General features: G+C 39.5%; 1 pseudogene; it reads left to right on the top strand.

Annotated features, from left to right (window-relative positions):
* Positions 1 to 2,446: 2,446 nt before the first annotated feature.
* LOC116263594 (uncharacterized) lies at positions 2,447 to 6,366 on the top strand (annotated as a pseudogene).
* The last annotated feature ends 8,362 nt before the right edge of the window (positions 6,367 to 14,728 follow it).

The raw sequence follows: 14,728 nt of genomic DNA, 5'->3' as shown, positions 1-14,728 counted from the left end.
TCGCCGACAGAAGGCGGGAATGCTCTGCTCGACTTAGGGAAAATCTAAAATCAGCAACAAATAAGAGAAAGGGAAGGAGCGACTGCATTGACGAGATGACGCTGTTGCTCAATCGACTGGAAAACCAGCATTTTTCCTCACGCTGGTGGTAGAGAGGCGTTTTGGGTAAAGCTGAAATGCAACCTCCTCCTCCTGTTGTTCCTCCATGTGGGCCGGTTCATCCACGTCGCAACAAAAGGGGAGATCGAGAGAGACGCGTCTGGTTCAGATGGTGGTCTTCCTCATGGGCATAGTGCTACGAACCGAGAGCAGATAAAGTAGCGGCGGTAGTGGCTACGTCCCCTTCCGCTCGCCTTGCTGCACACGGAGGAAGGCCAGAGAGGAAGACAGATCCCTCTCTGGTTTGGGTGGTGGAAGAACAGTGGAAGTTCCACCGTCGGTCGGACGGTAGGCGGCGGCATGGTAGACCCAAACGCAGGGAGCTTTGCTCACTCTTTGCCTCTCTAGTTTCGTTTTCTTTGAAGATAGGAGGAGACTCCACCGCCGGAGAAACATGAAGACGAGGAAGGAGCGCCGAGAAGGGAGACAAAATCGGGTGAGGAAATGATGAAAATTTGGGTTCGACCCATTTTATAACGAATTCTAAAAATTTTCAAAATTAGTCCACTATATTAGCGAAATTCTAAAAAAGGTGGTTATAATTTCTAGATATTCATGCTGCAACGTTTTTGCTGAAAACATTTTCAAAAAGAGGCTTGTGAAAGTTAATTTTAGCTAAAGCCGGAGATTTCATGTGAAATTGCAAAGTAGTGCCCTTCGGGTTCTTAAAAATTGCCAAAAGGAGGTTTTTATAAGATTTGTTTGAAATTTTAATAGAAAACTGAAATGTTATGCATTATTGCTCTGTGGTACCTTTATTTTAGTTAGAATTTCAGATGAAGGGTTCTGAAAATAAATTCTGAAAGTAGAAAGAGAAGGCCACGTTCTAAGGGTTTAAAAATGTAAATCTCTTGCTTTTGAATGATTGTTTTATTTGAGAATTCTTGGCGTGACATTTTGTATGTTGTTTCTCTACTCAACTTTGTTTTGTTGCCATTATTAGAAAATGGCTTATTGATTTTGTTTGGGAAATCAAGCCTGTGGGTGGCTTTCGTGAGAGACACTAGAGGATGTCTAGTGATGGTAAATCCTCACATTTGAAATTCGAAGGCGAAACGTAGACTGTGTGCAATCGTACATTCGAGTGCGAACTTGTATTTTTGCCCAGTGTTTGGTTTCGTTTCGGGAGGTAGTAGTGCGCCTGAGCTCACTGTTGACACACACTTCTCTCTCTGCACTGGAGGGCCGACTGGGTATTGGGTGGCACAAGGGCCCGGATTTTGCTGTTTTTGTTGGAGAGCAAGGCGTCTCCTAGTCCCTCACCCCAGGTTTCTAGAGGGACCATGCTGCAGCAGTGGCGATTTGGGATATTTCAGGAGGCTTCACTGCAGGCTACCCTCGATCTATTGGATCGCCTCGTGAAAATATGTTTTGTTATGCCCGTGAGTGCCCACAGGGATTTCTGTTGTTGCTCGGCATGATGACCATGACATTGTTAGAGAACCACGGTTGGAAGTCTACGAATATTTAGAGGTTGTGCACACCTTGTTTTTGTTAATGAGTCGTAACTCTATTGCGTGTTAAGATCTGATGACCTATGGCTGTTGACCATAGGGTTTCCTTATTAATTATGAATTTAAGTGACGAGACCAAATAATACTTTGTTGGGTCATGTCCATTCATAGCTGGATTTTTCCATACTCTGAGGAATTCTGATCCTTCTTTCTATCTCTATTGGTAGTTCTTGATATATTATGGCTCATGGAGGGATGACCTCAGTCTGGTGATGGATGAGCATTGGCAATCTGGACACTGCATCGGTTTTGAGATTTGTGGCTAATTTAGTTGTTTGGGTCCAAGTGCTTTATTTTAATACAGTGCATTTGTTTAAGTTTTGGTCATGACTCAATATTGCTTTCGCTGTTATAGAAATAAAAAAGAAAAAATTTGGTGTCAAAAATTGGGTCGTGACAGCTTTGGTATCAGAGCCTAGTGTCTAGAGGCCTTCTCCAATGCCAATGTTGATCACAGGCAGAGGAAAGGTCATCCAAGCCTGTTAGGGAACGGTATTTTTGATTTATTATTAATTTTGAGTTTTAAAGTTTTATAGTAGTTTTAATGGATTGCTTTACTTACGAATACAATTGTTATATTTTGTTTTCTTCCGTGCGGTATAGTTTAAATGGCACGCACTAGGGGAGGAAGTGCTAGAGGTAGAGGCAAAGGCCCTCGCAACTCTAGGGGCTGAAATGTGGAGACTCGTTCTACCAGAGATGAGACAACTGTTGGAGATATTCAACAACAGCAAGCGTTCATTATGAACACCTTGCATATGATTACGGGATTGATGCATGGCCTAGCGCAGAATGCTCCTTCAGGAGGAACTAGTACAGAGACAAACGGGACAACGAATGGTGAGGCGAGGGGTGCAACTCACCAACAGCTTATGAGCTTGCATCCTCCAAAGTTTCATGGAAAAAACACTGCTGACGATGCAGAAGAGTTGATAAAAAAAACCGAGAAGATTTTTACCACCCTAGAAGTGTCTGATAACAAGAAGGTTCGGTATGGAACATTTATGCTAAAGGGAGATGCTGAGGAATGGTGGCAGACCCAACGTAAAGTGAAGTTCACAAATCATGAAGCGACTTGGGAAGAATTCAAGGAAACCTTCACGCATGCTTACATCCCAGCCTTCACACGGGAGAAACGTATGCAAGAATTCTTGGAGCTTCAACAAAGGAGTATGAGCATGTACGAATACGTCGTCAAATTCAGACACTTGGAAAAATACTGACCCCATGTTTATACTTCTGATGCGGACAGAGCAAATAAGTTCATCAGAGGACTTAAAAACGGATTGCGGAGCAAAGTAATGGGTAGTCGCCCAGGACACTTGGATGATGCAATTGACATGGCCACACGTTTTGATGAGGACTAGAACAGGACGCATGGAACAGATAGGATGAATGAATTTCTGCGGTTCAAGTTGAGGCTAAACATGTTCAAGAGGAGGCGCAGTGACAGGGTGAACCAGGGGGTCAGATTCAAAAGACAGAGGTAATCTTCATCCAGGCAAGACGAGCAATGCCCCAAATGTCATCGCCAGCATCCCGGCAAATCATATTACAGTGATGTCGGGGCATGTCTCTACTGCGGAATGCAATGACATTTTATTCGTGAGTGCCCAAAGAAGAAAGAAGCGGAGCAGAAGCGTGGTGCAGCCAACCAACCAGCAGAGAAGAAGGTACCTGGGAGAGTTTATGTAACTACGGTAGAGGATTTGAAATCTACCGACCTAATTAAAGGTACCATTCTTGTACATTATCATTTGGCTCATATTTTGTTTGACTCTGGTGTGTCACATTCCTTTGTTTCTAAGAGATTTGCTGAACTTTTAAAGTTAGAAAGAAAGAATATGCCTTATGAATTGTTAGTTGCTACGCCCATGGGAAGCAAAGACACATGCAGAACGTATTTAGGAAATGTGAAAAGAAAAATACATGGACATTTATTACTAGCACTGCTTGTGGTAATAAATATGATAAGGTATGATGTAATCACAGGAATAGATTGGTTATACCATCACTATGCGACGATATATTGCAGAAGGAAAAAGTTGAAGATTCAGTTGGAGAAGGCTCAAAAGATCGAATTCAAGGTAAAAACGCACCAAGATCAAAGAAAGTTAGTTGTCTCAGCAGTTAAGGCAAGGAAATACATGGAAAATGGGTGCACTGCATATTTGGTTAGCATGGATGCAATCGACCAAAAATTAAAACCCATCAGTGAGGTGCGCACGGTAAAAGACTTCGCAGACGTGTTCCCCGAAAATTTACCTACATTGCCTCTTGTACGAGAGGTGGAGTTTGACATTGAATTGATACCAGGAACTGCACCTATTTTTAATGCTCCATATAGAATGGCATCAATAGAACTTGAAGAATTAAAGAAACAAATTCAAGATTTATCCAGCAAGAGATTCATCTGTGCAAGTGTATCACCTTGGGGAGCACTGGTCCTGTTTGTGAAGAAGAAGGATGGGTCAATGCGGTTATGTATTGACTACCGATTGTTGAATCAGGTTACAATCAAGAACAGATATCCATTACCTAGAATCGAAGATTTATTCAATCAATTAAAGGAAGCAAATGTGTTTTCTAACATAGACTTGAGTTCGGTATACCATCAATTGTGAATTAAGGAAGAAGATATTCCCAAAACAGCATTTCGCACACGTTATGGGCATTATGAGTTTTGAGTGATGCCTTTCGAACTCACAAATGCCCCAGCAACTTTTATGGATCTCATGAATCAAATATTTCATGAGTACTTAGACCGATTCGTTATAGTGTTCATTGACAATGTGCTAGTGTACTCAGAGTGTGAAACAATGCATGCGGTACATCTCGAGATAGTAATGAAAATATTGAGATAAAATCAATTGTATGCCAAGTATTCCAAGTGCGAGTTTTGGCTAAACAAGGTGAATTTCTTGGGACACGTAATCTCTAAGGAGGGAGTGGCAATTGATCCGGCCAAAGTGGAATTTGTATAACAATGGAATGCGCCAACCAATGTGATCGAAATCAGAAGTTTTCTTTGTTTGGCAGGTTACTACAAGAAATTCATTAAGGATTTCTCAAAAATTGCAACCCCAATGACTAAACTACTACAGAATGGAGTCAAATTTACGTGGATAGATGACTGTCAGAAGAGTTTCCAGATGTTGAAAGATAGTTTGACCAGTGCCCCAATTATGACACTACCGCAAGGGTGGAAAGGATTTGTGGTATATACAGATGCATCAGGAACAGGTTATGGAGCAGTGCTTATGCAAAATGAGAACGTCATAGCATATGCCTGTAGACAACTGAAACCACATGAGAAAAACTGTCCAATGCATGATTTGGAATTAGAAGCAGTGGTATTTGCGCTAAAAATATGGAGGTATTATCTCTGTGGAGTGGAATTTGAAGTATTTTCTGACCACAAATCTCTCAAATATTTATTCTCACAAAAGGAATTGAATTTAAGATAGAAAAGATTGCTGGAATATCTCAAAGATTACGACTTTGAGAAAAAGTATCATCCAGGAAAGGCCAATGTGGTAGCTGATGCACTCAGCAGAAAGGCGCCTGCTAAAGCTGGTGGACTGTTAACGCATACATGAAAATTGGTAGAAGACTTTGAACAATGGCATCTGTTGCAAGATGATAATGAAAAGATAAAGTGTGATGGAATAATTCGAGATAGATTCCTTGGGGGAATTATTGGGAAACAAAAACAGAGCCCTGAATATGCAAAATTGAGACTTGAGTGTCACAAGAAAGAAGAAACTCTTTATTCTGAAGATGATAATGGATCTGCATGGTTTAACGGTAGCTTGTGAGTTCTGAATGATCAAGAGGTGAAAAACAAGTTGGTATAAGAGGCACACAAAACAAGATACATCATACATCCAGGAAGCACCAAGATGTATCAAAATTTAAGAATAAACTTTTGGTGGACAGGAATGATGAAAGAGATTGCTGAGTTCGTCTCACGATACTTGGTATGTTAACAAGTTAAAGTGGAACATCAGAAACTCGGTGGCTTGATGCAACGGATAAAGATTCCTCAATGGAAATGGAAAGACATCACCATGGATTTCATAGTGGGGTTACCACGAATCGACGACAACACGATGCTATTTGGGTAGTGGTGGACCGCCTAACTAAATCTACACATTTTCTTCCTATCATGATTTCACAATCACTTGAAAGTTTGGCCGATTTGTAAGTTGATGAAATTGTGAGACTTCATGGAATTCCTAAATCAATTATCTCCGACAAAGATCCAAGATTTACATCCAAGTTTTGGGGAAGGTTACAAGAAGCGTTGGGAACAAAATTGAAACTGAGTACAACATTTCATCCGCAAACAGATGGACAATCCAAGCGAACCATTCAGACTCTTGAGGTTATGTTAAGAGCTTGTGTTTTGCAATGGAAGGGTGAATGGGATAAACACGTGAAGTTGGCCAAATTTGCCTACAACAATAGCTATCATTCTAGCATCAGAATGGCTCCATTTGAAGCCCTCTATAGTCGACCTTGTAGATCACCATCGTGTTGGACCGAGATAGGAGACAACAAGATTGAGGATCCTTTAGTAATCCAACATTACACTGATCAAGTCAACATGATTAGAAAGAAACTTTTGGCTGCTCAGAGTCGACAAAAGAGCTATGCAGACCAACCAACGACGAAGAGAGCTAGCCTTTGAAGCAGGAGACCATGTATTTGTCAAGATATCACACACTAAAAGTTTTTTTCGATTCGAAAAGAAGGAGAAATTGATCCCAAGATACATTGGTCCATTCGAGATTCTGAAGAAAGTTGAAGAGGTTGCTTATCGAATTGCACTTCCACCGCAGTATAGTCATGTTCATCAAGTATTTCACATGTCGATGTTAAGGAAGTATATACCTGATCCTTCGCATGTGATAGACTATGAAGAAGTTGATTTGCAAGAGGACATGACAACAGAGGAAAATATGTTTCAGATCATTGATCGAAAGGAGCATATGTTGCGAAAGAAGACCATCCCACTACTTTAAGTGAAATAGCAGCATCATGGCATCAAAGAATGCACGTGGGAGCCAGAGAGGACATGAGACAGAGTTACCCTCAACTATTTCAATAAGATACGCTCAAATTTCGAGGATGAAATTTCTTTTTTGGGGAGAAGAATGTAAGACCTGCGATTTTTTTTAAGTTTCCTTAAACATTTGGAACATAAATTAGGGAGGAATCACAAATGAAAGATAAAATGATTCTTAATGATTTTTCAAAAAAACCGTCAAGTTTGTCATAAAGGAGACATTTGTGGAAAAGATAGGGATAAAGTTGTAACTGCAAAAGGGAACATTTCTTTTAATGCAGCATTAGAAGAGCACGTCCAGCAACAGAGAGAGAAAGAGGGACATCCTCATCCATGCTCTCTGTCTAGTGGAGATTAAAGTGGATAGCTACTAGCAGAAGATCAAGAAAAGGGACTGTGAAAGAGGAACAAGAAGGCTGTGGTAGAAAGATATCTCAGATTTGGAAAATGTATGGGAATATTTAGTGATGAATAACATGAAGCCCGTGTATTTTGACTGATTATTGATAGAGATATATATGTTTGCATGATATACTGTGTTCATAGTTGTGAATATCTATGAGAAAACATGCTAAATACAGATATGAAGTGTAAAACATGTCAATCTAAGACTGTTTCTCCTTGTTTTCTGTCTGTTATTGCCTTCGTGAGAAACGAGACTAGAGTCAACCTTAGGTCAGAGCATGAATATCTATGTTAATGGCTTTGTTAGAGGATTCGATCAAACTAGAAGAAATAAACTGGTATACCAGAACCCTCTCAGAGGTTTTGGCCGCAGAACTTATGAGGATACCAAAACATAAACAAGAACAATAGGAGGAGCAGTCCGGGACGTCGCCGACAGAAGGCGGGAATGCTCTGCTCGACTAAGGGAAACTCTAAAAATTAGCAACAAATAAGAGAAAGGGAATGAGCGACCGCATTGACGAGCAGACGTTGTTGCTCAATCGACTAGAAAACCAGCCTTTTTTCTCATGCTGGTGGCAGAGAGGCGTTTTGGGTAAAGCTGAAATGCAGTGTCCTCCTCCTGTCATTCCTTCGTGTGGGTCGGTTCATCCTCGTCGCAACAAAAGGGGAGATCGAGAGAGACGCGTTTGGTTCGGATGGTGGTCGTCCTCATGGGCGTAGTGCTGCGAACCGAGAGCAGAGAAAGTAGCGGCAGCGGTGGCTGCAGTCCCTTCTGCTCGCCTTGCCGCACACGGAGGAAGGCCAGAGAGGAAGACAGATCCCTCTTTGGTTTGGGTAGTGGAAGAACAGTGGAAGTTCCACCGTCGGTCGGACGATGGGCGGCGGCATGGTGGACCCAAACGCAGGGAGCTCTGCTCTCTCTTTCCCTCTCTGGTTTCGTTTTCCTTGAGGACAAGAGGAGACTCCACCGCCGGACGAACATGAAGACGAGGAAGGAGCGCCGAGAAGGGAGAGAAAATCAGGTGAGGAAATGAAGAAAATTAGGGTTCGACCCATTTTATAACAAATTCTGAAAATTTTCAAAAGTAGTCCACTGTATTAGCAAAATTCTCAAAAAGGCTGTTATAATTTCTAGATATTCATGCCTCAACGCTTTCGCTGAAAACTTTTTCAGAAAGAGGCTTGTGAAAGTAAATTTCAGCTAAAGCCAGAGATTTCATGCAAAATTGCAAAGTAGTGCCCTCCGGGTTCTTAAAAATTGCCAAAAGGAGGTTTGTATAGGATTTGTTTGAAATTTCAGTAGAAAACCGACATGTTATGCATTATTGCTATGTGGTACCTTTATTTTTACTTAGAATTTCAAACGAAGGGTTCTGAAAATAAATTCTGAAAGTAGAAAGAGAATGCCACGCTCTAAGGGTTTAAAAATGTAAATCTCTTGCTTTTGAAATATTGTTTTATTTGAGAATTATTGGCGTGACATTTTGTATGTTGTTTCTCTACTCGACTTTGTTTTGTTGTTATTAGAAAATGGCTTATTGATTCTATTTGGGAAACTGAGCATGATGGTGGTTTCCATGAGAGACACAGGAGGATGTCTAGTGATGGTAAACCCTCACATTTGAAATTTGAAGCCGAAACGTGGACTGTGTGCAATCGTAGATGCGAGTGCGAGCTTGTGTTTTTGCCCTATGTTTGGTTTCGTCCTGAAAAGTAGGGGTGCGTCTGAGCTCACTATTGACGCGCATTCCTCTATCTGCACTGGAGGGCCCACAGGGTATTGGACGACACAAGGACAAAAGATTGTGTTGTTTTTGTTGGAGAGCAAAGCGTCTCCTGGTCCCTCACCTCAGGTTCATAGAGGGACCATGTTGCTGCAGCGGCGATCTGGGATATCTCAGGAGGTTTCACTGTAGGTTACCCTCAATCTGTTTGATCGCCTGGTGAAGATATGTTTTGTTCTGCCCGTGAGGGTCCACAGGGATTTCTGTTGTTGCTTGGCACGATAACCATGATATTGTCAAAGAACCACGGTTGGAAGTCTACGAATATTTAGAGGTTGTGCACACCTTGTTTTTGTTAGTGAGTCGTAACTCTATTGCGTGTTAAGATATGAATTTATGTGACGAGACTAAATAGTACTTTGTTGGGCCATGTCCATTTATAGCTGGATTTTCCATACTCTGAGGAATTCTGAACCTTCTTTCTATCTTTATTGGTAGTTCTTGATATATTATGGCTCATGGAGGGACAACCTCAGTCTGGTGATAGATGGGCATTGCCAATCTGGACACTGCCTCGGTTTTGAGATTTCTGGCTAATTTAGTTGTTTGGGTCCAAGTGCTTTATTTTATTGCAGTGCATTTGTTTAAGGTTCGGTCATAACTCAATGTTGATTTCGCTATTATAAAAATGAAAAAGAAAAAATTTGGTGTCGGGTCGTGACATTCCCAATCGATTTCTTACGAATACAAAAATCGATCGTCCTATGTGAAACAGGGGGCCTGGGCTGGCAAAATTGATGGATGGGAAAAATGCAGTTGTGTCGTCACTGATTGTCCTGATGGGATTCATTAATATTACCCTGTTCATGGCTTCTAGCTTTTAAATCTTACGAAGCTATTTTGTGCGGGGAATGCAACAGTCGCCGGTTTCTGTGAAATTGCGGGTTGACACTGTGACTTCTGTTTTGCAGTTATGCGTCTGAAAGTATTACTGTGGCCTGTAATTTTGCTTACAAGGATGTCGACGAAGGTTCACTCTTGGACGGTAAAAATCTAGTTTAGTGTCTCAAGTTTGCTGCAAATCTTCTATCATTTTCATTTGACAGTGGCCAATCTCGTTCTTGCAGACGACTATTTTTGTCTCGTCTACCCACTGTCTACTTGCGTCTGGCCGAAGCTGGAGTTAGATTGGCTGCAACTCTCAATCGTGCTCTACGATAAGCATCTGTAACAGGAGACTGCCACTACAAGGTTTATGATGGCCTAGTTCGAGTTTTACATTGAAACTGCTTCTACGGAGAGAATTTGGTTCTTAGTTCTGCTGAATTCAGCAGAATATTAAATGTTTTCTTTTAGTTACACAGAGTGTCAGGACAGAATGGCTTTAGCTGGTGTTAGAAATGGTATATTACCGTATAAGTAGTCTTAAATTCTGCCATTTATTATTTTCTCTGTTTTCATTGTCCTCTTGGTAGGATACGAAGTCATGACAAAAAACAAGCTGCCATTTTGTCAATCATATATTTTTATGACAATAGAAGCACGACGCAGTACACAAATTAATTAATTAAACCACAAATTCATTCGTGAGCACATATTGTTTGGACAGTGACTGATACTGGTTGCTGGCACATATTGGCTCCTCTAAGAGGACATGTGAGCACATTTTATTTATTTTTCAGAGTTCTCTTTACGGCCTCGGATGGGAGAAGATCCAGCTACGTGGATTGATTATTCAACACTGCCGGCATCCAGGTAGCTCATCAGCTTCAACTTTGCTTCGGTGGGAATACGAGTGGGACGAAGGCTCTTGTCAAGCCATACAACTACTGATGTGCCCTCCAAGGCAAGCTGAAAGATTGACAAGCAAATGCAGAATCAGGACCTTTTATTTTTGTTAAAATGCCATACCTTTTTCCTTGTGAAACATTTTGCAGTTAATAGCTGATACCTCCTTGTTTGGAAGCTTGAAAATGTAGTACTCAAAGCGCATTCTTGTGGCCGAAACTTTTGAGATTTTCATTTTCAGAACAAAGCTATCTCTCCGCTGCATGTGCAATGCAATTATGAGACAGTATTGAAGAATCAGTTGTCTTAAAAGTATGAGAAACTCTGTCTTGTGTTTCCATGTTTAGTGTCATAAGACTACCATTTTATGATCCATAGTGAAGCGGCAACTCACGTATTCAACCAAATAATCAAATTCATCTGATCAATTGACTGCCTAGTAATGAAAAAGAAGGAAAACATCGCATTTGTATGTCACCTTTAAAGGAGATACATACTTCATCCATGTTTCCGTTATAGCCCCTTTGTAGCCACGAGAAATGAAGACATCGGTATCGATCCCAAGTTTCAGAAGCAAATCAATTATACCTGCGCCACATAATTGAATGCGTTGCATGAAACAATTTTCCAACGATCAGAAATCGTGAAAAAGAAATTGCAGCAGTCTTCTCTTCACACAGAATATCGACTTCAAGAAAGTCAAGGCGGTTCTGCAAGCATTCTTTTTTCTTTCAATGGAAGTGGAAAAAGCCAGTTTTCGTCTCACCGTATTCAATGAAATGGGAATATATAGCATTCTTGACAACTCCATATTGGTCCAACTCGTAATCCCGAACTTGAAGCTCAACATCATGATATCCCTGCATCCTAAAGAAAGAAGGCATCTAAATAAGCAGTGTCTCATCCTGACTTCTTTGGACGTGATCTGAAAATCCCTAAAAGCGTTTATCGGGGAATTGGAATTTTTCAAAGATTGACAGAAGAATGAAAAAAGAAGAGAGATAAGGGTGCATGCTTCTTTTAGTATTTTCCAATTTCCATAATGATGCCCACCTTCTTTATTAGTTATTTTTCATATTCGCTTAAAGCAAGAGAGTTAATTTCTTTTGTAATTGAGGGCAAGTTCCAAAAGCTCATGCAACAAAATGTCAAGGTTGGGAATATTTTTTCAAAGTAGATCATATGATCTACCCTGATCTAAAAAGAAACTTTGCATGTGAGATATTTTCAATCAGCAATCAAGTATATCAGTCAATTTATAATCAATTCATAGTATCTGTATCTACTCAATCAACATACACGAACCTCCAATATATGGTTTGTCTAATACCTATGGCTTGAGTAAATATAAAAGTTCTAGTTGATGACTTGTGTTTGATCATATTGATTGGTGGTGTGTGCCGTGTGTAAAATTACTTTCTAAGTCATAGTGTAAGTTATTATTTTACATTTTGAAAAAATATTTTATACGTTGCACCTTCTTAATTACCAATTAAGTTAATTGATCGACTCATAATCAGTTCATATAAACCTTATATTTATCCAGCATTCATCCATCGTGATATCTGCGTGTTGCACGCAATGTACCAATTTATAGGTACATTAAAAATACCTATTAATCCCGTATCTCACCTATGGTGTGATTGATGAAGAACATGTCCAGATTCTTCTGTTTGGATGTCATTTTGGAATTTGAAAGTAATGATTGCAATTTTTATTAGTTCAAGGAGCAGAACGTGCTAATATATATATATATATATATATATATATATATATATATATATATATATATAGATATATATATTCTAAAACGCATCTTAAGCATTAATGTTGTGAATCTGACAAACATTATTTCACTCAACAAACTATGAACCAATTATAATCTATCAGCTAAGGCAACCAGCTCTTCCAATTACAATGCCTTCAACATACCAAGTTTTTCATGTATACATAATTCTAGCTCTAGCCAGGCGTCTGTCTAATACAAACCCATAGAAGCATACAATTAGCCCCAGTTTTGTGAAAAAATAGCACGAGAAAACAAGATAATGAAAATCGTAATTCCAATGAGATGATATTTACCACGATTCATTTTGCGCACCATTGATCCTTTGAAGGCTGAACTGCGGCGGTGTTAGAAAGTGCTTCTTTACAGAAGGCAACTTGGCCGTCAGTGGCAGACGAAGGGAGGAGGGTGAGTTAGAGCATGGCATCGTCTTTCCACTTGAACGAATGGAAGGACAGAACAGAGCCCCAGTCTTGAACGTGGTTAGGACTTCCATTTTCTACAATGATACACTTGGTCACCAGCCCGGAGTTCATATTATTTATAGGCCTTCTTTTTTCCGGTGGGCAGTAGGACAACTTTGAACTGAACCCCCCTTCTTAGCGGTGACAAGCCCCTTGGATTATCTATACCACGGGGAAGCGGATTCACTAAATTGGCGCACAATAAATCCAAGATTAATAAATTTATGATTTTGAACTGTGCATCCATTTTCCATGTCGCCGCTTGTAATTTTCGTGTTGCAGAGAAAGAATTTAAATGAAAATATTCAGAAATAAAAGAATGTCAGAAGGGAAAAGGATTTTTAGAAACAAAAAATATTAAACTTTAAGAGTTAGATTATTTACAGAATCTTCTCAATGTCAATGATGATCCTTTACAACCTCTCTTGGTTGTATAGTTGAAAAAGCAAGTAAAGTTGTTTTTTGTTTTTTTTTTATTACTCTGTTGTTAAATACAATAAAGATCCTGTCTGCATCATTTTGATGATTAAGTGCTTTTAAACGTCTATATTGTCGTCTACTTTGCCATATAACAAAGCTCAGCTAAACTTGAATTATACGTTCTCCAGGACATAAAACACCAAGCTTTTCTAAACTAAAAAAAACTCGAACATGCGTTCATTTAAAATAAAACACTAAAAAAATCAATGTCAACGCCTAATCGTTAAGACGTGTTGCCAGGGAAGCAGAAAGGTATATACTTGCATGTATTATTAAGTTTAGCATCATTGTGATATATTTAACAGTGTAAGCATGAAAAACATGTATATATATACATATATACTTACATAGCCAAGTGGAGATGTGCCTTGCACATTACCTGATCAAACTTTAGAACTTTCATTTATATACAAACTGTGGATTTTGGTAAATGGGTATGTGATATAAGCACGTTTCACATCAGATCAGATTTAAAGAATCTTTGCTTTCAAAGTAAACTTATTTATAGAACTGACTGTCGCCAATAACACCAGATGTTTTATAGATGAGATTATTGCGATGAGTTGACTGGTATTATTCAATTTGAGAAAGAACTATTGCATCTTATCTAGCCATGTTAATTTTCTGGTTGGGACTCATGACTACGTTTATTACATGCCAAGATTGTGAAAAAAAAAAAAGTAGACGGTATGCAAGTTCTGGTAATAGAACAATATTATAGAGCAAACTTCAGCTTTTGAGTTTGAAGGCCAAAGATAAATTTTACTTTGGGGCATTGCTTAACATGCTTTAGTGCACCTCTAATTTCTCAAGAAGTTGATGCTGTCTTGATTTTCTTCTTTGTAGCAAGCAGCTTATGTATTGGCAAATTATGTGGAGATTTGCTCATTTTAGTCGAGTAATCCTGCGCCTGCACCATTGTTTCCATTCGTCTATTTGTGGCATGAATGATTTTTCATTGGACGACCCGAAGCAAGTCAGTGATGTAAACTTTTTGGTGATGTTTTTGTCAACAGATGAACACAGAGTTACTTGAGCAAAAACCTGAGATATTGTTGGAGTACTTCCGCCTTGACATAGATCAGTACGCTTCCATTTCAGATCCTCAGAAGTAAACCATGCTTCGTAAATGATAAAATTTTGATGCATTATGAGCCATTGAATTTTTATGCTCCCTCTTTTTCCTTTTTTGGTGCATTTCGATGATGTGATCTACAGCTAACTTTTTATTACATAGTCTTTGTACATCACATTTTATAAAATTGTTCCAGCATCTGACCATGCAATTGTATGGTTTCAGATTCGACACACCATCTCCAAAACCACACATACCC

Source organism: Nymphaea colorata, chromosome 11, assembly GCF_008831285.2.
Source record: "Nymphaea colorata isolate Beijing-Zhang1983 chromosome 11, ASM883128v2, whole genome shotgun sequence".
NCBI lineage: Eukaryota > Viridiplantae > Streptophyta > Magnoliopsida > Nymphaeales > Nymphaeaceae > Nymphaea > Nymphaea colorata.
This window is presented reverse-complemented; position numbering and strand designations above follow the sequence as displayed.